Genomic DNA, 26,346 nt, shown 5'->3' on the forward strand with positions numbered 1-26,346 from the left:
CTGTCCCAGCAGCCGCAGCTAATGCAAAGTAAATGCCTTATAAATAATCAAAGGGGAAGAAAGACTCATTAGCCCGACATCTTGTAATAATAATTTTAAATGAACGCATAATTTATAGAGAGCCTACTTCTGAGACAGTGCCCTTAACAGCAATGAATGTGTCCAGATAATGAAAGCTCCTGCAGGCATGCCCAGGGAGGCTGCGGTTTTCTCCCCACATCAGACCTTCCGGTGAGAGAATATAAACGCAAGGCGGGAAGGTAGAAGATCACTCCCTGCCCAGACATAACGAAGGCTAAGAATAGCAATACCTCGACGCCCCCATGCATACGTGTAGCCCACACGCCACCTGACTGTGGGGTCTGTCCCCTCTAGTGGCACTGAGACCACTTAGAAATTAATGAGTCTGCTCTACGGCCTTAGCTAAGGGCCAGGTGGCTTTTAGCTCCTGCGGTAGAGGCTCATGCACTAAGCTCCAGAGATCCAGAATCAATCCCGCCCGCTGATGACCGGGGTTTGTTGGTGTTACGCTCACACGGGTCTACTCTCTGATCCATGGAAATGTTACAGCCCGAGTGCCAGACCATATGACTGGCCACCAGTAGAATCTTCAAGGACCGGCCGAGATCTCTAACAGGCAGGGGCTTTGAGCTCCAAACTCAGACATGGGATTCGGATTAGGCTGAGATTTCAGCCAGCGTTGCCAATTCTCAGGATTTTATGCTGAGACTCACAATCTGTGGCAAGTTGTCTGAAATTCCCAGAGGCTGGAATCAAGAGATTGTGAGACTCTCCGCTTTCATTTAAAGGGGTGGGGGGGAAAGAGAGTGTTTCTAGCCTTTGTGATAGGGGAGAAAAGTTTGGAAACAGGAAACGAGTGCACCCTTAAGGCTCAGAATCCGGAAGGCTAAAAGAAAAAGCACTCAAAATGTTTCCTTTGGCTTAAAAATCATGTGTAATCTCATGATTGTGGGGTGCCTGACTCGTGATTTTTGAACAGGTGAGGCTGCCCATTCCAGTTCACACTCTGTGAGTGATAGCACATGACCACAGCCAAAGCTGGCCATGTGGAACACGAGCTGGAGAAAGCCCTGCTCAATTCTCCCTTCCATCTGGGAACAAAGGGCTTGCCTACATGAACAATTAGTCCATGGCAAGCTAGTGTGTGAATCTACCCTGCACTAGCCTGCTGCGGGCTCACTGCCCCGTGGATCCCTCTGATGCACCTTAACAGTTCATTCATGCTCTTTGATTAGTCCCGCAGGGTCCACATGCGCAGTTTGTGCACGGCAGGGTAGATTCACACCCCGCTTGCCATGAACTAAACGTTCGTGTAGACAAGCCCTGAGACAGTTCCATTGATGTGCAGCAACGAGGCCTGAAAAATTCACCAGCCAATCAAAGGAGCGTTCCCTATTTTAAAGGGCGGAAGTATGGCCAAGTGGTCAGGATGTCTCCCTCAGTCTTGGGAGACCTGGATGCAATTCCCTGCTCCACCACAGGGCTTGGGAAAATCACTTTAGGCCTAGATCCTCAAAGGTGTATAGATGCCATTGAAATCAATGAGAGTTAAGTGCTTCAATACCTTTAAAAATCTGCCCCAATGTGCCTCAGTTATCCTCTGTAAAATAGAGATAATCTAATAACATCCCCCATGGCTGTTGGGAGGGTATGTACGCTGAAGATTTTGAAGTGCTCAGATACTGTGGTGATGGGGCCAGATACATAAGATAGAAAGGAAGATCCTGGGCATTTGAAAACAGCAGTGTTTGGAGAAGAGAAGAGAGATGGGGCCCACAAGCAGCAGCAGCTTTTAAAAAACAAAAAACCTGCCCTTGCAGTGAGTCCTAGCATGCCATTTTCTGCCCATATGCAATCTCAATAGCTTGTAACAACAGTCTGCTGGGGCAACTTACCCAGGTGCAGCAAAAGCTCTTGCTTCAAACCACATCCCAGGGGGCAGACTACCTAATGAAACCTAATGGAGCAGGTGGAATTAGGAATGGGGTTTCTCTTTGCAGCATCACGACGCGGTGTGCGAGCCAGGATGCAAGGGAGTTTCTAACCTATTGCAGATGTTCTACTCCTGCCTGGCATCTCCCTGAGCCGCAGCAAAAGAGACCCCTCAATCTCAACTTCCCATTCCAAGAGTAGAGCTATTTCTGTGAAACCGGGTAATGATAATCTGACTCACGGCTTTGCTAGACTAGAGAATGAGGTGGCTGCTGCAGTCCCATAGTTCAGTAATTCCCAGGAGTGAATGTGAGCTGGAATTGGAAAGCAGAGGTGGATCCTTTGCAAATAATCTGTCAGGCAAGTTGCTTTTTGGTTTCCTTAACTGCACATTTTCCTTCCTTGGTTTATTCCGCTCCCCAAGGATGGGTGGAGGGTGGCAGGGCTGAGCCCAACCCCAATAATAGGCTTCTAAGATAAGGAAAGGGCTTGCTCCGTCTCATAGCAGCAGGGAGCAGCTCAGCAAAAAGGCATCAGGTAAAATAAAGTGTTGGGCGACACTTAGTTGAGTTGCAATAACTCTGCAAACCATTGTCACCAGTTCCTGCATAATGGGATCCCGTTGGTCCCAGAACTGAGTCCTGCTAGTGCAGCTTCCACTAGTCTCCCCGGGTCAGTGCTAGGGTCCGGCAGTGGGTTGGAGTTTGCATCGCCGCTGCTTGTGTTGTAGCACAGATCCTGCCCTGTGGTGCAGTTAACTACTGTGATAGATTTCTCCTTCGTGTACGGTGCACAAAACTCCTACGCTGAGCAGAATAGCTCTCGAAATATTGGAGTCGTTTGTTCCAAGACAATTGAAAGCCCCCTAAGCTCTCAAAGATGTTGAGCAACTGCAGTAGCTTAGCTTTCATCATGCTAACCAGTGCTGATACTGATGCATCAGGCTAAACACATCAAGCCACTTATCAGGGTGCTGTTATCATTCCGAGGCTCAGCATGAGTGATTTTATTAGTGGAGATAGCACCATAATATTTGTTTCCTCATCAAGCTCAGACCCCAGATCTGACCACATCATTTGTTAATTTCAGTGCCAAGGCCTGAAGTTCACCAGCGAGGTCTCCATCAAAACTGGAGGCACTGCTTTCGCTCAGAGGCCTGTCCGGACCAGGCTCTAGATCTGCCACGCTGGCTGGCATGTGACTGTGAAACTGGCAGTGGAACGTGGAAGTCACGGAGGAAAGGCCAGAACTGTACCGACGTCGGGATCCCGGCTGTGGGTCGACTCTGGATGCCACAATGTGCGCTGGAGTCATGCCGAAGGGTAAGGTCAGGACTGAGAGTCGATGAGTCAGAAGGCGAAAGGAGGTCGGGGTAGGAGAGCAGCAGCAGGATGAAGGGCCAGGAGCAGGGCAGGGAACCTGGGGCTGGAATCTGGAACCTGGGGCTAAGAAGCCAGGAGTGAGGTATCGGGAATTCAGCAGTGCCTGTAGCAGTGAGCCCTGGATCCTCCTATTTATACAGGCAATGTCCTTAAATAGTGCACCTGAGCCAGTCGAGGCACTCAGCAGGCTCTGCCAATCTGAGCCTCTCTGGCTGGGGCAGCCAGTGAAGCTTGAGCCCCAGGGCACCTGAGGCTGCTGGTCCCTGCTTCCCCAGAGTGCTCGAATGGCGGTGTGGACACAGCCCTTGTCCCAGCCCCAGCCAAGCCAGCTTCCAGACCTGCAGATACTCCCAACGGGTACAATCACTCACCAGATTTGCTCCCTGAAGTGGCGGTGATTCCTCATGCAAATTAGATATTTGCATGGAAAATAACTAGCTCTGTATTTTGCTGTCTGGTTGCACATGCAGGTTCCTGATTAATTCTATTCTATTCAGGTTCTTATGCCCATCACCAAGGTATCTGAGCACCTAATTCTTGGGCCAGATCCTCAGCTGGTGCATTGCTCCATTGGCTTCAAAACCACAGGATATCATGACTTCAGTGGAGCAATGCCAATTTACACCAGCTGCCATCTGACCCAGCATAGGCAGGCGTGGTAATCATTGTAGATTTCAGTGACCGGATAACTGAAATTTGGGCCCTAACCCTTAAGAGTCCAGGAATGGAGCCTCTGTGTCAAATTTTCAAAAGTACCCGAGTCCCATTGAAAATCAGAGACCTGGGCTCCTAAATCACCTAGACACTTTTGAAAATCATATCCCTCTGTCCTTTAAACACATAGACGGGTCTCTTAGCATCAAGAACAGAAAGTCATTGTTTAGAGTGGTCCTGCGTGGGAGGATGCCTCGGAGCAATAGAATGAGCTCAATTCACATTGTTCTGAGTGGCAGCTAGCGATCAGGGAAGGCTGACCTGGTTCCTAGAGCTCTAACCGGTGAGATGTGGGTGTTAGCACCTCTCTAATGCCTTGTTCTAAGGCTGACTCTGATAAAGTCAGACCTACTGAACTCCTGCCATTCTGCCACACTTAAGGAAATACTTTTCATCAAGGCACAGGGGATGTACTGCACCCGGGAAATGAGAGTGCTGGAAAACATTCCCAGCTGCGCACTGCACACTCTCCAGCCATGGCCTTTCTGCAGGGGAGATTCCTTCACCCAGGTCACTTATCATGCCAGCAGCACAGAGGAACAAAGGAAGTGACACAGTATGCAAGTACCTGGCCCGCTTCTCATGCTGCACTTCACTCTACGCTGACCAGCAAGAACAGAGATTGTTGTGTTGCTATTCCAGGTGCTGTGTGGGGCGGGGGTGCGAAAGGAACTGGACCATGGCGAAGGATTTCGGACATGGGTCAGGCAAAGGCTTGAAGCTCTGCTCTGCCTTGCTTCAGTTCTCAGAATCCCCTTTTGCTATTCTCAGTAGCAGAGCTGAGCTGATACTGAATCCCATTACAGTGCTGATGCAACTGTTAAATAGAAATAGTTCATTCAACCTCCAGATCCCTTGCTTCCTCCACAGCCTTAAATCTTTGCTTGCTATTAGTGGCAGGTGCAAAATTGCACACAACCCCCCCCCCCACCCAAAATAAGTACACACCCATTTAGAACACAGGTCTGAAATGTCCTGTGCACATCCTATGCTCTTTAGAGAGGTCACTACACAAGTGATCCCAAATCCCTGGATCTAACGAGCTATTTAAAATGTAGTTCTTTACATGCAATTCCATGTAAACACATTTAAGTTCCTGACACCTTTCTCCATTGTCCAAGAAGCACAAAAGCTGGCGTGCAGCATCTGAATGTCTACAAACCTGCGGACTCCTGACTGCAGGAGCAGCATTGCTACCCATGGATTATCTGAATGCTCTGTAATGAAGGGCTAATTAATTACAGCAGGCCCTTTTGGTGCAGATTAAGAGTAGCTACAATGTTGCTGTATTTGTCCACCTAAAAGCACCTGCCCATAAAAGAAAATGAAGGCTGAAGGAAGTTGCTTTCATTTTCCCATACACTTTGGTCCACAGAACTCCCATTTCTAAACCCTGCCTGCATTTTCTCATGGGTGACCTGGTGAATGTGTCTTGAGAACTCTGACCGCTGGGAACAGGCAGCTGCCACTGGTGGAACTGAACAGCCCTTATGTTTGTTTATTGGACTGTGTAATCTGTAGTGTCACTTGTATTGCAAGGTCCCTTTCCATTTTTAACCTGCCTCCTAGAATCATAGAATCTCAGGGTTGGAAGGGACCTCAGGAGGTCATCTAGTCCAACCCCCTGCTCCTCTCTCTGCCCGTGCTGCGGTTTTCTCATTTCATTCCCTGAGCTGTTTATAAAGGCACAGGGCAAAGCAGGTATTTAGTTTACATACAGAGCCACGAGCCATTTGCTTGTTTGTTTTCTCTTTAAATGCTTCTTAGCATGCGAGGCCACATAAGAGATTTACAGGAACGTTTAATGTCGCTGGGGGTTTCACTGGTTCTTGCTGCATTTCCATCTTGCTTCCTTGGCTGCCATTAGAGCGGATGCATTTTTGCTCCTTATTCCACCGCTACAGGTTTCCTCAATTCTACAGGTGCCCTTCCTGCCACAGCCTGATGAAATGGTCTCCAACCCCCTTGAGGTCTAAAGACGTTAGCGGCCCTTAGTGCATTTGATGTTGTTATTCCTCCCTAAATCCACAAAAGAGAGAAAGAGATAGATGTACCTTAGGAGGAAATCAAATAGACACGAAGACCTCAAATAAATTCAGTTTCCTTCTCACTGAAAAGGATGTTCAAGCAGAGGTGATGGAGGGGCCTGATAGGAGATTGCCATATGAATTTCTATAATGCTATTCCCCTGCAGTCCAGCTGCAGCTCCAAAATAAACCCTTTCACACACACCGGCCTGAGCAAGGTTATAAACGGCAATGTTCTGCCCTCGCTAGGGTTAATGCCCAGGCAGTTTTGAGAGTGTAAAATCAGCTGTCACCATGAGGAAAGCAGGAGGGAATCAATGAGGACACCCTGTCCATTCTGACTGTTATCTACTTTAATACGCCTCCGTTGTATTTATACAGCACTTTTGTGCGTTGAGAGCAGTCTGCAGATGCTAACAATGTAAACCTTACCCATGAGGGTGGTGAGTAAGCATTTCTTACTCCCTTTTGCAGATGGGGAAGCTAAGACAGGTAGGTGAAGTGACTAGCCCGAGTCACACAGGGAGTCAGTCGCAGGGTTGTGTCACCGCTCCTGGGGTTTGCAGGGTGCATCCTGATAATCACACCATCTCGGCAGGTGAGGCTGCCAGGTTGGACTCAGGGTTTGTGGTGATTTGGAAAGGCCAGTACATGGCCTATACACTATTCAGCTGCCATTCAAGCCCTATTTTGCCTAAATCTTGTGTTGGCCCTTTGCAAGGGACGAGTTCACACTTAGGGAACTGGTCAGCACAAGTTCTGCAGGCAGTTTCTCTGCTGGACAAAGCACTCTCCTCCCAGACGACAAGGATGGGGGTTTACTCTGCTCTCTCATCAGGAGCAGACTTTTCCCACCACGTCTCCAGAGTAGGAGGAGATGTTTCAGAATCCCCTCGAGATGGCTGAGATGCAGGGGACCAGCTTTGTGCATCCTTCCCTCACTCCATGTTGGAGGAGGATTTAGCGGCGATGATGCTGTGATGCAGATGAGTGACACCTGGAGTTCAGCCCATGCCTCCTTGATAGAGGCCTGAACTGTCTCCACATGCACACTTGGGTGTATTGAAACAGGCTTGGGCTCCGCACTGACCAGGGTGGTACAAGATGATGGTGTTTTACTGGATGCATGATGGTCGGATACTAGAAAGAGGCTTAACCCAGTGGAATCCCCAGCTGAAGGCTAAACTTGCTATGTTTTAGCAGAGAAAGGTTTAACACGAGCCAATGGCTGGAAGTTGAAGCTACACGAATTCAGACTGGAAATAAGGTGCAAATTTTTAATGGTGAGAGTAATTAGCCATGGGAACAATTTACCCAGGGTCATGGTGGATTCTCCATCACTGGCCATGTTTTTATGAACGCTCCGCTCTAGGAATTGTTTGGGGGCAGGTCTCTGGGCTGTATTTTCCAGGAGATCAGACTAGATGATCACAGTGGTCCCTTCTAGCCTTGGAATCGCTGAATGTATGAAAAACCTCCCGCAAGACCCCAGCCGGGGCCCTCATGGTCCATGGGCAGCAACTGCAACAGTGAGCCCAAAGGCAGCCTTTCCAGTCACCATTCAAGTGCTGAACATAAGGGGAGATTTTTCCTCAGCAGATTTACATGGAACCACTTCTGAGCCCGGTCAATGTTACAAGAAACATGCAGTCCCATGCATCACTTTAACCACTGCATGGGCCCCGATGAGTGTGCTGTTGCCGGCTCAAACACAATACCGAAAGCCCTGGGAGGGGTAGCCCCCCTCCAGCTACATCTGCTTGGAGGAGTTTGGCTGCTGTTAACAATGGAGCAGGTGCTGACCCCTCTATGCTGGTGTATTCTGCACACACAGTCCTAATGTCTCCTGATTGGGCAGTGAGAGGCAGAGGGAGGGAGAGAAAAGTGTGTGGTGAATCCCCCTCCATGCTGCTCCCGTCTGAACACGTGCAGTTGAAAACCAGCCGATGGGAGACTCCCTATGAGCCCTGACTGGGACACTATCTGATGAAGAAAGATACCTCTTGGAACTGGATTTGCATGTGATCTGTGCCCAAGAATCTTGCCCTGGCCAGGACTGTGGGGAGATAACGACATCCCATCGGCAGCAGGATGCTTGCAATTGCTAACTGCATTGATCTCATTGGCTTGTTTACATAGGTACTCCCTTCCAAGCAACCTCTTAGTACCCAGGGTTCTGTGTGTGACTGAGCCTGACTGGTGCTGCTGGCTCAGTGAGCAGAATGGCTTTTTATTAGGTGTCTAGAAGTGACACAAGTCATTACAGCATCCTGCGTGGCGCGGCTGTCTGACAGGCCCCGCTGACGTTCTGAGACTGAGGGGAGGCACTTGATTAATTATATGAGCTATAAATTGTGTGGAAGTGACTCAGTTCATCTCAGGCAGGGTCTAGGCACTGCAGCTCATGTAATAGGCAGGGCATGAGTCTAGAGGCTTGTCTACAGGGGTTGTCCAGAGCGGTTAAACTATAGTAAACCCCTGCACGGACCCTCTCATTCAGAATTAAAGGGCCTTAATTTGGTTTAGTTTCCGGTGGATTAAGCCAATTCAGAGTGACCACACATGGAGCTAATCAGTAGTTAATTGGTTTTAAATTCACACACCACCTTATTCCAGATTAATTTTTATGTGTAGACAAATCCTAGACTGATGCTACAAATGTATGTGGCCTAAAACAAAAATTTGGGGAGTGTCCAGATGAGCCGTTACAGGGGTGTTAATTACCTGGAGTTAACTGGCAATAAATTAACTCACGGTTAAAAAAAAAAATCCCCTGTGTAGCCATCCCCTTTGGCCGCTCAGAATTCCTCCTCTTCCTGTGTTTTGTTTTATTCCGCAGGAGGCTTCAGACTGAAGTGTAGTGCAGGCAGAAAGCCCTGACACCGCATTCAACTGATGCGCCACAATTTAGCAAAGGTCCAGAAACATGCAAACAAATAAATGAGGCCATATCTATATTTATTGTTTAGCAACATAAATAAGACCTGCTGAGCTGACCACAAATTCCATTGTGTTTTTTTGAGTTCTAGAGTTCCCTTTACCTTGCCAGGGTCCATGGCATGACAGGCAGAGATGGATCTTCTGTCTTTGGATACCTCCTCTCCTACCTGCGGCATTTGGATTTCAGCTAGTAAATATCAGCTGTATTAAATTGCCAGGCAGACTGTTAAATCAATACCTATCTATCCACGGTGTAAGAAATGGGTGAAAAGCCTCAGAGAATCCTCTGGCAAAAGGAGCTTGAGGAAGAAATGTGGGCTCACAAAAAAATGCTATGAACCAAGTATCAGGCAGCTTTGCATTCCACATTCCTCGTTCCACACTGTCCTGGTTACATCCTTAAGCAGCATCCTCCCATAAGAGTAAGCACCGCAGTAGCCTTAAATGTACCTGCAGTCAAGTCCCTGTCTGGCACCAGTTTTTTAACAACTCCACTGCTTGGGTCATCATTAGTAATTGAATCTAGGGCCTGTGTGATCCCACTGGAGCTAAAGGAAGAAAGTACATTAGCAGGCAGCTATAGTAGGCTATTAGCATCTAGTGGAGCAGCCATTACAGGCGGCTGCAGCACACACTTTGCTAGTCAGTTATACCCGCTGTTGTGTTCTCTGCTGGGGAGAAAGGAATTAAAAGTGAGTCCAAGGAGAGGAGAGAAATAACTTTGTTGTGTTTAGTCAGAGTTGTGCCTAACCACAATTTCTCTTGCACTGCTACTTCTGACTAGTATGACCCACAGCCCTTTGTTCCCCAAACCGCTCCCCTCTCCTGCAAACCCACCTTTTTCTGTGTCACCTTCAAGATGGATGCTTATATTTTAAAAGATATATATGTACATGGAAGGTGATGTGGCACATCCACGTGAAATTTAAGCAGACTGGCAGAGTAGGCCTCTAAACCACCTAGGCATTGTGGAAAATTTTACCCTTTGTTGATAGGCAGGATGGTCTCATGGTTGAGGCACTGGACTGGGATTCAGGAGAGATCTGGGTCTAGTTCCTAGCTCTGCTACCCTGTCCTGTGGTACCTGGGGTGAGACACTGAATCCCCGAGTGCCTCGGTTCTGTGAAGTGGGGATCAGAACCCTTCCTTTGTCTTTGTAGAGTGTGAGCTCCTCAGGGCGGAGCCCATTGTTCAGCAGCAGAGAACCTCTAGACAGTCTGTAACGCAAATAATCACACTAGTACCAAGGTGGGTTGATGTAGACGTGGCATTCAGTACTTCACTTGCCTTGGAGGATAGGCAGCAGGGTAGGGAGATGGCGGCCCTTGGAGAAATGTGGCCAGGAGTTGGACTTTCAGGTGGTTGAAAAGAAAAAACGAAAAAACTCTGGTTCCTTAATGTTGGGCCAGCGTGACCTGGTAATTAGTCCCAGGACAGGCTGAGGCCCAATTAAGATAAACAGCCCAGTTTAATGGAAATGGTAATGTGACCAATAGAAGCAGTCTGAGTTATGGTCTCAATTTTCACTATGCCTGATGGATCTGAAATAAGTTCAGAGCAGGTCAAGTGGTTGACTTTTCATTTGCTGATCTCACACAAAGTCTTTCCATCCATCTCCCTCTCCCTCCTTCTGTTCCAGGGAGACATCTCTTGCTCGGACTTTGTCAACATCATTCTGTTAGTCGGGTCCCATGCAAAATTCCCCCTCCTCCCATCCACCTGCAAAGGCAACCTTAGATCGACTCTAAGGGATGGCAAGCAGCAAGCCTACAGAGCACAATTCAAGGAGATGTCATTTCCCATTCTCTTTGCAGTTCATCTTCTGCTTGGTGTTTCTCAGGCATTTCCCTTTTGCATTAATCAGCTCAGACTCAAAAGAGGAGTGAAAAGCAAAGCCCAACCCTAGTTGATATTTTCCATAGCTCACTGTCTCCCAGCTGCACTCCACTCCTGCCATGCAATGAGTCGGAGAGGGAGCTCAGAGCCTGGGGGTCCGAAGCCCCTGCAATGCACCAGAGAATGTCAGGGCTGGCAGTGCAGTCGTAGCAGCCAGAGGTAATTGCCTGGCTCATTGTCTGGGAGGATACAGGCAGTTGTATGACAGCGTGTTGCAGTCATTGTAGCAGCAGCAGTGAGCAATGATAACTTGCATATGGCATTTACGCACCCAGAATGCTGGTGGACGCACAGCCATGCTCCAACTGTTCCAAGGACAAGTGGCCTGGGAAGAAAAATAGAATAAAGATGACTAAAAATCCAGAGCTGTTCAAAGGGAATAATGACTGAAGGACGTCCAAGGAGTAACCCTGCTTCATAAAGGGCCCTAACTTGAAAATCCATGAAGCCAAACTCCTACCTGCACCCATGGGATCCAAAATGCTCCCTTTCCCCTCTGCAGCAAATCCTCTTGCAATGGGACTTTCCCCCAGCCAGAGAGGCATGCCAGATGCCAGGAAGGGGCACTTGGTGCAGACAGGTGTCTGCCATCTGAGTTCCCTCTCCTCTCCACCACACTTTCCACCTTCCTGGGCTCCGTGCAAGTCTCACCCCTTCGCCCATGCCCAAATCCATGCCTTCTTTCAGACTGCCCCATCCAGCTGTGCATGCCAGGCTGAACTTGTGTTGTCCTAGCATCTTAACCGAAATGGCCCGGGATGCCAAGTCAAATGCCTGATAGCCATGTCTTACATCAGCGCTGTTACTGCTAGCAACCCAACTTGCTAGGATTGAAACCAAACGGAAGAGTAGCTGAGAGCAGCTGAGGCTTCCCGCTTGTTCCTCTCCCTTACCCCACGCTCTCTTCTCGCAGGTGTAATCAGTCCCACTCAGCGCTGACCTTTCCTAAATTGCTGGCATGTCCCTACCTCGCCATGATGGCATTCAAATTACAGTAATTACAGTGATGCTTTCTAGTCTGCAGCACTGCTACTCCCAAAGGGTCTGTCAGCACCTTCGCTCACCCCAGGGAGATCCTAGACACACTCTCAGAGCAGAGCTGCAGGACAGGAATGACTTTGGCCCTCTTGTGAATTCGGGGGATTGTTTTCGCTGCTGGTGTTCACATATTTAGCTGCACAGGATCTTTGGGGAGAACCTGGGAAAGATGTAACCGAGAAATAAATCAAGGGAGTCATTCCAAGATCCAGGGGCTGGGAACTGGAGTCATAAACGTTCAAAGTGAAAATAAGGTGCCAATTTTTAAGTGAGAGTAGTTACCCACTGACACAACTTATCAAGGGATGTGCTGCATCCACCATCAACTGGAGGCTTAAAATCAGTCACAAGCTATGGGGCTATATGCAGCAATCAGCGACCTGTGCTGTGCCGGAGATCAGACCCCTAGCTGACCATGAGGATCCCTGCTGGCTCTGACTTAATGGGTATGTCTACAGTGCAGTTAGACAACCGCGGCTGGCCTTTGCCAGCGGACTCAGGCTAAGGGGCTGTTGAATTCCAGTACAGATGCTCAGGCTCTAGGACCTTGCGAGGTGGGACAGTCCCAGAGCTCTTGGGCCCCAACATCTACTGCCTTTTCGCCTGAGCCCTTTAGCGCAAGGCAGCTGACTCGGGCCAGCCACTGGTGTCTAATTGCAGAGTAGACATAGCCATTATCTGGTGTTTTAAGCACTGGGGGAGAGCAGGGGAGTGTGAGAAGCCTGGGACGGGGAGCCTGCCTCCTCCAATGTAGTATTTCAGGGATGACTGAGGCAGGTTTCCAGATAACGTATTTATTTAACAAGAAGAAATAATGTATGACGTAAGCACAGCCCTAAGGCTGCGGTAGCCCAGCCTGGCTACAGCCTCTGTCTCAGACACTACAGCTGGTCCCTGTCTCTGTCGGGGAGACAGCAAGAGCTGTGCCCTATGGGATGTGGGGCAGCTTTATGCTTGCTGGAGCACAAGCTTTTAGAGCACGCTGGTTCACCGGTGTGAGTCTGAACTAGGTCAGTCGTGTCTGAAAGTTGCTACCCATCTGATTGCTATTCACTGGGCTGTGTGAAATTGTAACACACTTCAAAACGTGGAAACACAGGGTTCTATATTATCTCAGGCCATATAAACTGGAGATGCCTGTAACATGGAGCAGACTTGGAGTTCTGTGCGAAAACAGAGCTCCAAACAAAATGTCCCCCACAAACCACAGCAACCCCAGCCAACGAGGGGGCTGAGTGTCTTAAAAATGACCCCCTCTGGGGAATGTACTGGGAGGGTTGACCAAAAGGTTCAACCCTGGGCACGCCCTTTTGTGTAGGCCTTTCATACCCCTGCCACCTGCAACTTTAAATGTCGTCCCCACACTCCCAGCATTAAAGGTGAGTCTTTCTTGGTTATAAAGCTTTTACTTGGTTCCAACATGAACAAATCCTTCACTGTCCAAGAACCAAGACTTCTAGGGCCATGAGTTCGATTTTGCATCATAAACTGTGATAGACCCAGGCCAGTTGGGTACAGCAGAATAGCAGAAGGCAGATATACTGGCCACTGGATTAACAGTTTTCTGTTCCCTGACTGACCAGAGCAGGGGCTGCTCCAGGCTAATGAGAGCACCTGACTTTAATTAACCTGCAAAGAATCAGGTGAGGCCATTAACTTAATGTGACCACCTGACTCTAATTAAGGCCCTGCTGATACTATAAAAAGGGCTCACTCCAGTCAGGCAGAGGAGCCAGGGAGCCAGAGGAGAGGAAGTGAGGCTGAAGGGCTGGTTTATGAAGACACCCTCAAACCATCGTTAAAGGAGCCCTAAGGTAAGGGTGAAGAAGGGAGAAGCAGGAGAGCTGTGGGGAAGTGGCCCAGGGAAATGTAGCAACTCTGGCAGTGAAAGGTTGGCTGCCAACAGCTGCTACCATTAGGGTCCCTGGGCCGGAACCCGGAGTAAAGGATGAGACCGGGTTCCCCCAACCCACCACTACAGGAACATCTCCTGGGAAGGGAAGTCAGGTCCCTGTCAGGACAGGAGGCTAAACTCTTCTGAAATAAGCCCCCAGGGACAACAGAGACGGTGGGAGTTCTCTCACCAACCTCCTTGCAGGCCTATGATGAAAAGGGCTCAGTAGACTGTAACCCTGGCCCTAGAGAGAGAAGGGCTACGTGGAGGGTCACAGTGAGCCACTGAGGCAGCATAAACTGCCTGGAAGCGCAGGACCCATGGGAGCAAGGTCAGAGCTCTGCCACAAAACGTGTAATGACTGAGATACGCCTATACTTCAAATTAACCATTTAAATCTGACAAGATCTCTTAAGCAATTAATCTTGCAGTCTGGGAGTCATTTGCAGTAGCTGGACAATAGGCATCAGCATCTGGATTTATTGAGGTGATTATAGGCTGCCCTCCAGATGATGTTCACCAGTGTCAACTGGCACAATTTTATTCTGGCCTTGAGGACTAAGGAACTGAATCCGTATATCATCTGCTGAACTGTCAGACCAGTCCTGCTCCTAGAAAACTGGGGACTGCATCTGGGGGACTCTGGGCGGCACTGGCAGGATTACGAGAGAGTTCCGTTGACCCTTCTCTTGACAGTAGGATCTCAAAATTCAGTAATATCATGGTACTATTTCCTTCCACGTCGCTCCAAAGACGTTCCAGCTCAAATTGCTGTGACCACTGCCTTCATTAGCCCCTTCATAGTCCTGTTTCTATTTGATGGGCCAGACTTGGCAGTCCCAACCCATCCTTCCAGTTCAAACCTCCAATCTGTCCTGTCGCTGTGCAATCTTTCTTTAGCAGGAGCATAGTGCAGAGCTCGTGCTGCTTTCCCTTCTCCCACTGGGATTGGATTCTCTACTATTTTGTTCCCTAGAGATGGGGTGGTTATCTGCTCCATCCCATCCCTTGGGTCCAGCAACGGAGGCATGCCCTGATCTTCCAAACTAGCAACGTCCTCGCTGTCGAAGTTCTGATTAAGGCACCTAATTAGAGCTAACCGGGTCTTTCTTATAACTCTACTTTGATTCTCTCCTGAAATGTTTAAGTGACCACAAATAAGGAGATCTTCACCCTGTAGCTGATAAAACTGCCCCTCTAGCTGTCAACATAGGCTTTCCAGCTCAGCCTCAACCATCTTTGCCTCCTGTGCTCTGTATATCCCCTGCCATGCTCTGAGTTCCAGCTGCTGGCTATATCGGTCTCACTCCATTTCCAACTGGAATGGGTGTCCAGATCTCCACTGGCACTAACTGACCCCCTCTTGTTGGCAGTCTCAACAGAGAGGCCAAGGTCTTCCTGAGTAAGCCAAGGTGACTGAACTCCCTTCCGACCTTGACAAGGAGGTCTCTGCAGGCCAGGGGTGAGGCACATTGAGAGGAAAGAATGGACGAGGCTTGCTTTCCTGCTGCCTTTCCCGCTCCTATTCTTGGGATGAGTAGAGGCCTCCAGAGTTTTGAGCCCAGCAAGGAATCAACTCAGAAAGAAAACTATGAAAAAACAAGGTGCTTCCATTGAGATCATGGCGATAATTGATGATAGAAATTAGCTTCTTGGTGGGCTCAATCTTGCTCCCATGGAAGCCAATGAAACAAAATCTCCTATTGGCTCCAGTGGAGCCAAGAACAAGCCCAGGGACTGTCACCTGTGGGAGCCCTGACTCAGTATACTCGTCCTAGGTCAGTAAGGGTTGGCAGTGGGCAGCACATTTTGCCCCACTGGCCATTTAGTTAGCAGCATTGATGGGCTCAGAAGCAAGAATATGCTCAAGTCCTTAGATCAAGTATGGTGCTTGTGACAAGGACCTCAATGGTGGGGGGGAAGGTCATACAACAGGTTCCATTCACTGATGATTGCAAAGCACTTTGAGCACCTAGTGTTAGTAAAGCCAGCGGAGGAACCTTGCAAAAGAACCAGGGCCGGCTCCAGGCACCAGCGAAGGAAGCAGGAAGCAGGTGCCTGGGGTGGCCAATAGAAAGGGGCGGCATTCGGGTCTTCGGCGGCACTTCGGTGGCAGCTGAGGCACTCCGCTTTAGTCTTCAGTGATTCGGCGGTGGGTCTTTCACTCCGTCTCTTCCTCTTCGGCAGCACTTCGGCGGCAGCTCAATCGGGTTTTCCTTTCTGTTTCTTTTCTTTTTTTTTCTTCGCTGCTTGGGGTGGCAAAGAAGCTGGAGCTGGCCCTGAAAAGAGCTCCCAGCTGGTGTGCACGGGATCCTATAGTGATTGTAGAAATGAAGGGCTGATGTATGAGCTTTTCCCGGGTGTGATCTGCCTTTCTCCTGCCAGCAGCCTGACAGAGCCCCAGATTGTCCCTATTATGGGCTGCAGAAGAACTCCTTTGAATGACTGAGGTGGAATGGCAGTTTGCCTAGGGCTTTAAAGTGATTGTCACTAAAATGGTTGTCACTCAAGGAAGACAAGGCTGTTATGGAGAAGTTAAATGAATTCTTTGCATCAGTCTTCACTGCAGAGGATATGAGGGAGAAAATATCATAATGCCATTTTATATATCCATGGTACACTCACACCTTAAATACAGTGAAATTAATAGGCAGCAAGTTTAAAATAAACATAAGGAAGTGCTTCTTCCCACAACTCACAGTCAGACTGTGGACCTCGGTGCCAGGGGACGTTGTGAACTCCAAAAGTATAACTGGGTTAAAAAAGTATTAGATAAGTTCCTGAAGGCTTGGTGCATCAATAGCTATTATCCAAGATGGTCAGGGACACAACCCCATGCTCTGGGTGTTCCTAAACCTCTGACTGCTGGAATCTGGGACTGGATGGATCACCTGATAATTGCCCTTTTCATTTCCTTTGAAGCATCTGGCACTGGCCACTGTTGGAAGACAGGATACTGGGCTAGATGGACCATTGGTCTGACCCCGTCTGGCCATTCTTATGTTATCTTGTCCAAACCATGCGACACATGCCCTGACACACATCTTTATCTGGAGAGCATCGCAGAAGAACTGAATAGAGTCTTGGTATGGTATGAAATATCCAAGAGAAAGGAAGGAGATTTGCTTCAGCACTTAGTTTCTGCTCAGAGGCTGGAGTAACTATCAGGAGCATAATCCCTCCCAAATGAGTTTGGTTTGTGTGGGCGTAGTCTCTAATTTAGCGATGATCCAGTACCATATGATTCTTAGGCGGCAAAACTAAACTGAAGCTTCATATACCATTCTTCACTCCACATGATTGCATGAAATGTGTCTTTTATCAGTGACAGAAGGAGTCAGCAGAAGTGACTTATTAAGCTGGCAAAAGTGTCATTTCAGAACCTCTGTCACTGGAAGCTGATCACCTTTTTAACTCCCAGATCAATGCTGCTCCCGCAGTATTCTTCTGAAGCAGCAGTGCCACCCAGTGGCTAGAGGGGCTGAGCCTAAGGCATTGTCCCTCTGGCATTCCCCTGGGGTAGATCCCTTCCACTTGTCTTCTTCTAAGGAGTCAGAATCCAAGTGATTGTCAGTTTCCTGCAAGGCTCAGTGTACCAGTAATTGGGCATTAATACAGATGTTCACAGTTGTAGAAGAGAGAATGCCAAGATCCACCCCCCCCCTACACCCACCCCGAAGCGTCTATTGTTGCCTGCTTAGTATCACTAAAGTTACAGCGTGAATTTTATTGAGGAAACATGAACATAAAGGGACAATGCAACATGCGCTCTCTCCATAGATATCAGTGTGGCAGGGCTAAATTTTCACTGCATGTTTCAATCATCCAAACAGAGTTTGCTCAGTGTCACAGGCAATTAGTCCCCTAATTCTGCTCTGTCCTACTCCCTTTCCCTCTCCCCCACCCCCTGATCTTTGCAGAGCTCACTGAGCACCTCTGGCCTTCGTCTAGGCTTCCTGCAGCTCGTCTGCTGCACTGGTCACCCACAAGAACAAACAGGAGGCTGTGTCTCTCAATAACCAATTGGATCACGCCAGGAAAAATCAGGTTTCCCACCCAAAAAAATCCACATGGATATGTTTGCCACAGCCCTAGCCAGCTCCACCAAACGCTGGCAGGGCCGCCATCCCCTCAGCCAATCTCCCCAAGGCTTGTGATGATATTTACAGGTAATTCTGCCATGAACATCACAAAACCCAATGCTTCTCCAGTTAAAATGCCCACAGCTCTGATCTCAGGATGGGGGCGGGGGGACTCATTTGTTTGGAATAGCACAAATTATTTACTTCTTAATATATATTTCTCAGAGTGTCTGGAGAGTATCTGAAGCACCAGGAGGTAAATGTTCTCATAAAGATATATTGATATGGAGGTTACCTAGCTCTCCAGACTCCTGCTGGGACCTGGCAGGCACTAATCTCCAGATTTTAATTGTTTGCTGGAACAACGCCCCCCTCCCCACCCACCCCCCGCACACACCTCCCTCATGTCTGATTTAGATCAGAATTCTTGTGCTCCTAGGGCAGGAATTCCTGAAATTGGCCCTCTGATCTCTCACTGTTTTATTAGCCTCTGTGCTGATATATCCTATATCACAGAGATTCAGTGCTTCAGGATCAAAGAATTCTCTATTTATATAGCTCTTGCTAGTACGCATGCAGCATTCTGTTAGCTTATGGCCAAACCCGCCCAGAACTGAGTACTGCAGGATGGAAATAACCCACTTTCCTTCTCGGTCTACATTTCCAGTAGGTTACTTGTTAACTAAGATTCCCAGACACTGCAGTGCTGCCTATATAGATATTGGACTGAATGGAGCTCAACCTATGTGTATATTGGGCTGACTGGAGTGCTGCCTCCCTGTATACTGGACTGTCTGCAACTCTGCCTACGTTTATACTGGGCCCATTGGAACATTGTCTGCACTTCTCTTTCGACCAGCTAGAACAATTACTGCACCTGATATTGGACTGAGCAGAATTTGTCTACTTTTATACCAGACCCACTAAAGTACAGGCTACATTTTACATTGGACCAACCAGACACTGTCTACATTTTAATCAAGCACTCTCTGTGCTGTCCACATTTTCTGTTAGACCCAAGGGGAAACCGTCCGCGTTTTAACACAGGATCATAATAGTTTAAAAATACAAAAAGACCTCTGGGGGTCCCATCTTGTCCACCCCCCGCTGGAGGGGAGGGGTCCACCCCACGCCTGTGCTGAGCTGTACCGTACGATGCATATCCTAGTATTATCTCCTGTCTAGTCTTAAATGATCCAGGAGGTGGAACGCCAAGACATTTCTTTTGAGAAACAATTCCAGAGACATTGTTCAGAGATAATTCTATGTCCGGTTGAGGTGTCCACATTTTTTAAAGGATGTTAAAAATTCGGAGAGGGTGCAAAGTAGAGCCAGAAAAAATTATTCAAAAGCTAGAGAAAATGCCCACCAGTGAGACACTAAAGGAGCTAAATCTGTTTACCTTATCAAAAAGATCTACAGGTGGCCTGTTTGTTGGGTACCAGTGATTTCACAGAGTGAAAATACAGGCTATTAAAGGGCTCTTCAATCTAGCAGAGACAGTCATAACAAGAAGTAATGGGTGGACGTTTTTAAAAATGTGTGCCTTATTTCTAAACGGAATAGCTGGCTTTACCAGTGAGGGTGATCAATCCTTGGAACAAACGATCAAGGGAAGCAGCAGATTCTCCATTTCTTGAAGTCTTCAAATCAGAACCGGAGATGATTTTCTGGAAGTTACGCTTTGGGCACAATACAGCATTAACTAGGTGAAATCTATTGCCTGTGCTATACAGGAAGTCAAACTAGATGATTTAATGGTCCCTTCTGGCCAATCTATGAATCTTCCTTTATATTCAGCCTAAATTGTTTCCTTCTTCACTTCTGTTACTCCAAGTCAGACCACACACACACACACACACACACACACTCTCTCTCTCTCTCTCACCCTGTACAGCACCTCTCTCTCTCTTTAGTGTTGACACCCTTCTGATACTGACAGATTCTCATTGCGCTTCTCTCTGACTGGCTACTGCTCTTCAACACACCATATTTCTCAGGGCGAATTTTCAGACACCTGCTCAAAGCCATCCACGGTAGATGTTTGTATGAGAGCAACATGCCGGCCCAATAGTAAGTCTGGATTGTTCATGCATACCCCCTACCGTGTATTTATGTTGAGACCTGGACACAACGCTTAGCCCCTGCACATAATTGATTATCACCATCTTTATAGATTCTGATCTGGAACAGAACCTCATCTGTGTCCCACCCTACACATAGGAGCTCCAGGTTCTGCCATGCCCCAAGCACCCTCCCAGAACAGGTCATAACTAACCACTCATATCTTCTCTACCCCCAGAACATAGAATAGCTGGGTGGGTATGAATTGGATGGGGGCATTTAAAGGCCACAGCGGCAGGTAGCTATCATTGTGACAAGCATCTTGTCTAAGATAATGCTTAAATTTCCATAGGCTACCCAACGTGATTAAAGTTTACATGGGTCAGTTTAGGATGTGCCAGGTAGAGGAGCTGAGTGGTAGAGCTAGAACTGGTTGGGACATGTGTTTTATTTGTCATATAAAATTTCAAAGCAAATGAAAATCTGTCAGGCAATTTTTCAGGTTTCTGCCAAAAGTTCTGATTTCCAGTTGTTTAAAACTGTATTTTTTTCCTCCAATGTTTTGTTTTTCAAGAAAAGCCTGAAAAATGTTGACCAAAACGAATGTTTCCTGGCCAAAAATGTCATTTTAATCAAAAACCCAATTTTCAACTCAAAAAATTGTTTGGCCCAGCTCTAGTTAGAACCTCCCAGAGGCTGTCCGGATGCCCTCCTTGTCTTGTATAAGCGTCAGCTCTCTGATTCTATTACCAAGGAGGCAACCTCCATTTCTCTGACAGCCACCAGAGGTGAGGGGATGGGGTCTGAGCAGAGGATGCACCATTTCGCCCAGTGGAGATTTTAGGAGCAAAGTCGCAGCCTTATCTCTGTCTTGACAACACTTTTTGCCTGGGGAATGCTTTCTATTTTCATAGTATGGGTAAGGTCTGATGGTTAGGGGCAGGCTTGTTTTATTCCACTCTCCCTTTCTAACCTGGTGTCTTCTCTCCACTCCCCTTGGTTTTTAATCCCTTCCCAAGCACACGCAACAGATGGTGCTATGAAGTGGATCAGAAGGCACGGAGCAGCAGTCATTAATCTTCATTCCCGCAAACCAGCCCGGACCCAGGAGTATGTAAGGAGCCGGGGCCAGGGAGCAGAGCTGGCTTCCCAGCAGCTACTGAGCATGTGGCCAAGTCCAAAGAGTCCACGTGAGAGAAAAAGAGGAAGGAGGGAGCAGTTTTATAACGGCAATGCGATTCACATTCCTACATATGGCGATGATGGCTGGCACCAAAGATACTCCTGTGAGCAGGAGCTGGCTCTGCCTGATAGCAGGTGTTTCTGGCTTCTCCAGAGCATCAGCTTGCAATGATTGCAACCAACTCCTTTGAGTAGCTCAGGTGAACTTACTATCTCTTCCCCCAGTCCAAGGAACCAAAAATGGGGCCTTGTCTGCCCAATTGTGGCTGGGCCTCTAGGGGTCTCATCCAACCCACAGAGAAACTGATAGGATCCTTGTCTTGGCTGTCATGTGCGCTGGATTAGGTCCTACAGCGTAACAAGAAGGTTATTGTGCATCAAAAATTAGCTGTACAGGATAAACCAGCAAACATGGGAGAAGGACATCCCCACTTCCACCAGCTCTCACCGCTTTGAAAACAGCCCAGCCCACTGGGGCAAAGTGAAAAACAGACAGCTACAATCCAGACATGGCTTTGAGCCTGCTCCCTCATTTCATAATGGCAGGAGTATTTCAAGAAAGTTTTGTGCATCCATCTCTTGGCTTGGTTTGGTTTGATGTTTGGAGGTGGGTGGGAGTTAAAGAAAGCTGGGGGTGAAATCCTGGCCCCATTGAAACCAATGGGAATTTTGCTGTTGACTTCGGTGGGGCCCGGATTTCACCCTGATCTTTAATGGAGAATTGAAAGCCCTGGGGATGGTTGTCCTCTCACTCTCATTAGACCCAGTGGGAGTTACAGCTGTCCAACTGGGAAGTAACAGTCTCAAGTTGGAGCTCTGGTCTGAGTTTTGGGTGAAAATTCAAACTGAATCTGGTTAATCTGAGTTGGTTTGCAAACATGTGACTGGCTAGGATTTTCCTCTTTGTTAGCACAGACCATCAGCTATTGGCAAAATCCTCTGTGGGACCCTTACCGCCACAGACAAAGTCCTGGGAGCTCAGTATGTGGTATTGCCTCTGCCACTATAAAATGCATCTGCTCGGAAAGATTTTGGCAGGAAACCTTTAAAACAGCAACTCCTGGAATGAAATTCTCAGGGGTTGGGGTTGGGAAGCTTTGATGCCAGAGTTTAGGACAAAACAAACAGGAATGTGTGACGAGTTCAACATCTTGTTGAAATATTAATTGTGAATACTCATGTATGGATCCTGCCCCTTCCATCTGAGGATCCCAGTGCATGTTACACACAGTCTTTGCAGCTTTCAGGCACTTCCCCTATTTTACAGCTGGGGAAACTGAGGCACAGAAAAGTGACGTGACATACTACAGGGTCCCACAGAGAATAGGATTCAAGAGCCCTGTCTACCAGCCCCCTAAACGATACTCACTTCCAGCATTGCTTCTAAGTGTCAGCCCCGTGTGCAAGTGGGCAGTGGCTGCTTTACAATCTCTGTTGCTGGAGCTCCTCCCATACTGCCTTTGTCACAAATACCTTATTCAACACAGAGTGTGTTTGCCGCTCCGAATTAGTGACTGTAGTAAAACATTTTATTTCCAAATGCCCAGATCCTGTAGTGCTCTCGTTGGCCATACCAGTAGATAGATAGATTCAGTAACTAGCTGAGGTCACCCATAGGGTTCATAATGGGTTCTGCTGCTTAGAACAGTGCAGCTTATATTCCCTTCTGATCGCTAGTCTCCCAGGCATTAAGAATGTCTGTTTAACTGCTCGCTCAAACAAGGTTCTACATGAAAGCATCAGAGATTTTCCACTACCAATCCCTATGACATACTATGCATACCGTCAGCCTCAGGCCTACATGATGCATTTAAATGGGGCCACGGCTGTCTATACCTTGTGTATAATTCACATGGGCCCTCTGGGAGCAGGAAAATCTAATTTTATTAGATTCATTATCCTTTTCTCGAGAATTAATAGCTCCTGAGAGCCTCAGCCTTAATGTGCTTGATTTTACATTGTAATTGAACTGCAGCGGAAAAATTGCTGCCTTGATCAAAAACTTCTTGCAAACTTCCCTCACCTGTAGGCAGTGCTGTTGTGTGTATGTGACATTGCAAGTTCCGTCTCAGAGGGCCTGGCGCTCTTGAGATGACTCTGCAGAGTGGTTTTTATAGGGACAGGAAAACACTGTTGTTCCTTCATCCCCAGTGCTTTGTGTGTAGAGCTGGGGGAATAACCATTTCTTTGGCTCATGGGAAATTCCAGAAAATAGTTGAAAAAATTCATTTCTGATCGAACCCAACAAATTTTTTTTTAAATTTCCGGAGAACTGAAAAGTTGGGAAAAAAACATTGTTTTGGGTTGAAAAAAGTGTTTTATTTCTGTTTTCACCATTTTTAAATGTTTCTAATTTTATTTTAAAAATTGAAGGATTTTTTTAAACGAAAAGTCATTCTGAATTGAAATATCAAAACATTTTAGTTTTGGGGCCATTTTTTTTTCTTTTTTTTTTTAACTGAAACAAATTTGGGACACTGACACAAATTCGCAAAACATTTATCGTCTCCAAATCTGCATTTTTCACCGGAAAAAAGTTTCAGTCGAAAATATTTGACCAGCTCTCATCCCGACAGACCAAACCATCATCGGATACGTCACTTTGGGGGAAGGTGAGAGGAATGTCATTTTCTTATTAACAAACCTTGCAATTCTAACATTATCAAAATGCATCTGTTTCCTAAATTGGATGCTGAGTTTGCTGGCTGGTACCAAGATACTAGAGCGGTCTTAGTTCATTAATGTAAGCAACCTGTCCACTCACTGAACTTGCTGTCACTGAAACTTGGTTTAGAATCTTGCTTTTCCCCCACACACACATACTCAATTAGCATGTGGAACTCATTGCCACAAGATACCATTGACGCTAAGAGTTTAGTAGGCTTCAATACCGCTCCAATGAAGAGTCTACATTTTAAACAGAATGACAAAGCAATTTATTTTGTATTTGTTAGCAGCTAGACTTTGTATTGCACATTACTGGGAAAATGTGACTCCTGCTCCTAGGGAATCGTGTATATTAAAATATGAACTGTCCTTGTAATGGAAAAGTTTTCACACCAGATAGGTACACAAGAGCAGCACCAAAAAGAAGATAGCTATTTCGAAATTTGGTCACCTCTTTTAGTGAACTCAGAGGAGGATGGCTTCCCACCCAGCAAGCCAGAACCTTTAGCCAGGTTCTTTGAATATTAACCTGATCCAGAACAAGGAATGTACAATGTAGTATGTTCATGTTTTATTGTAACTTTGCCTGTATAAAAAGTTGTTTTTAAAGAAGTGGTCATTTATTATTTACAATAGTAAGAAATAAAAAAAACCAAGAGTTCTGATTGGGATATAGACCCCCATGCTTCAGGGCACGAGCCAACTCTAACTTGATGAAAGAAACTTTTCCTGGGAACAGCTTACCCCAAAACTGCCTGCTGCAGGATTTCTTCCATCTTCCTCTAAAGCCTCTGTTGCTGGCCACTGCCAGAGACATGATACTAGATTAGATAGACCTTGGGTCTGATCCAGTCTGGCCATCCCTATGTTCTTATAGCCTGTAAGCAGCAGAGCTCCCAGGTGAGCTAAAAGGGGAGGCTCCCTATGTCCCTGCAGGATTTGTGCTGTGCTGGTCTCTGCAGGGGACACGGACACACACACACCCCACCCCTACCTCTCTCCCCCGGGTGGGTTCGTATTCTGCTGACTGACTTTCCTTGCAGATCTTACACTGGGTCCATGTAATCAGATGGAGCTGTACGTGCCCCTTTGTTTCTTGGCATCTTAGAAACCCCAAAACCCCCTGAGGCTGGAGCAGAATGGAGAAGACGACAGTGGTGCGGGAAACTCATCAGGGAGGGAGGATGGATGCATGTGTACAGCTTTCCCAGGGTCATTGTGCCAGGGTACAGGAGAAGCCTGTGCTGAACACACCTGCCTGGGGGGAGGGAGGACCGACTTGCTAGACTATGTTCTTACCAGAGGCACGTATAAACAAGCTGAGTGGTGGCAGGCATCGTACTCAGCAGGAGGAGTCCATCCAGGATTGGTTTCTTTCTGCTGGAAGACGGGAGAGGAGGAGCTGTGGCCGTGGGTAGCAGCCCCTACACCTCCCCGTTCCCGAGCATGAAGGGTTCTGTGTGTCAGGCCTGCAGGCAGGTAACTGATGCCACCCTTTCCCTTTCACATCACAGCAACTGCATTTGCCATAGCGCCCCGGGCTACAAAATGGATTTGAACCAGCGGGCACATTTCAGGGATGACTGCAGCTGAGTCTGCCTATTGGTGGAGAGCTGTGAACTTATGGGAGAGCACAGGGTCACCTGCCATCTGGGCATCCCTAGTCCAGGAAGTGAGAAGGATCGTGCTACAGAATAGGGTGACCAGACAGAAAGTGTGAAAAATTGGGACGGAGGTGGGGGGTAATAGGTGCCTATATAAGAAAAAGCCCCAAATATCAGGACTGTCCCTATAAAATCGGGACCTCTGGTCACCCTACTACAGAATGAAGTGCCGAGACCTGAAACAAACAGACTCCAATACTGGAATGGAATTGGGGGGGATTCTGTGTTATTCTGGGGCTGGTTTTCACCATTTTCTATTAGTGGGAGCACATGGGAACCCATGGGAATGGGGGCCAGGACCCCCTTGCACTAGGTGCTGTACAAAGACAGAACAAAAAGACGGTCCCTGCTGCAAAAATGCTCATGATGTAAGTATAAGACAAAAGTTAACAAGTAGGGACAGAAGGACAGACCAGCGACTACAACTCGCCCTTAACTAAACACCCACCGGCAGAGTTCATCTTTCCCCCAGGACCTTGCAAGGAACGCACCTGTTTCATGCTGCCGGAGATTTACCATGCATATTTTTCCCTCAGGCAGCCCTCTGCATTGCCTCACATGCTGTAGCAGCCTCCCCAGGATGGAAAGGAGTATGTACTGGGATAGATGTATATGCTCAGGTTGGTGGCTGGCGTAAATCAGCATAGTCAAAGGAGCTCAGCTGAGGATCCGGCCCGTAGTATTTTGTTTTCCAGCTTTCTCAGTGTGTGTGTGTGTGTGTGTGGTGTCTATTTTGGAGCCTCTTTGAGATACGGTCTGTCTCTTATGCCTTTGTACAGCTCTTAGCACAATGGGACCGCAAAGTACCTGCTGTAATATAAATCATAATCATTTTCATTTCCC

At 47.6% G+C, this 26,346-nt stretch overlaps 1 long non-coding RNA gene across 3 annotated transcripts in view; it reads left to right on the forward strand.

Annotated features, from left to right (window-relative positions):
• Positions 1-22,646, forward strand: part of LOC123354914 — a 302,765-nt gene extending 280,119 nt beyond the window's left edge. For all 3 annotated transcript variants that reach the window (XR_006574960.1, XR_006574961.1, XR_006574962.1), the window contains 2 exons: positions 3,043-3,275; positions 21,010-22,646. This is a non-coding gene — a long non-coding RNA (uncharacterized LOC123354914). The remainder of the gene's footprint in view (positions 1-3,042; positions 3,276-21,009) is intronic.
• Positions 22,647-26,346: the final 3,700 nt, after the last annotated feature.

The sequence above is a fragment of the Mauremys mutica genome, chromosome 22 (genome assembly GCF_020497125.1).
Source record: "Mauremys mutica isolate MM-2020 ecotype Southern chromosome 22, ASM2049712v1, whole genome shotgun sequence".
NCBI lineage: Eukaryota > Metazoa > Chordata > Testudines > Geoemydidae > Mauremys > Mauremys mutica.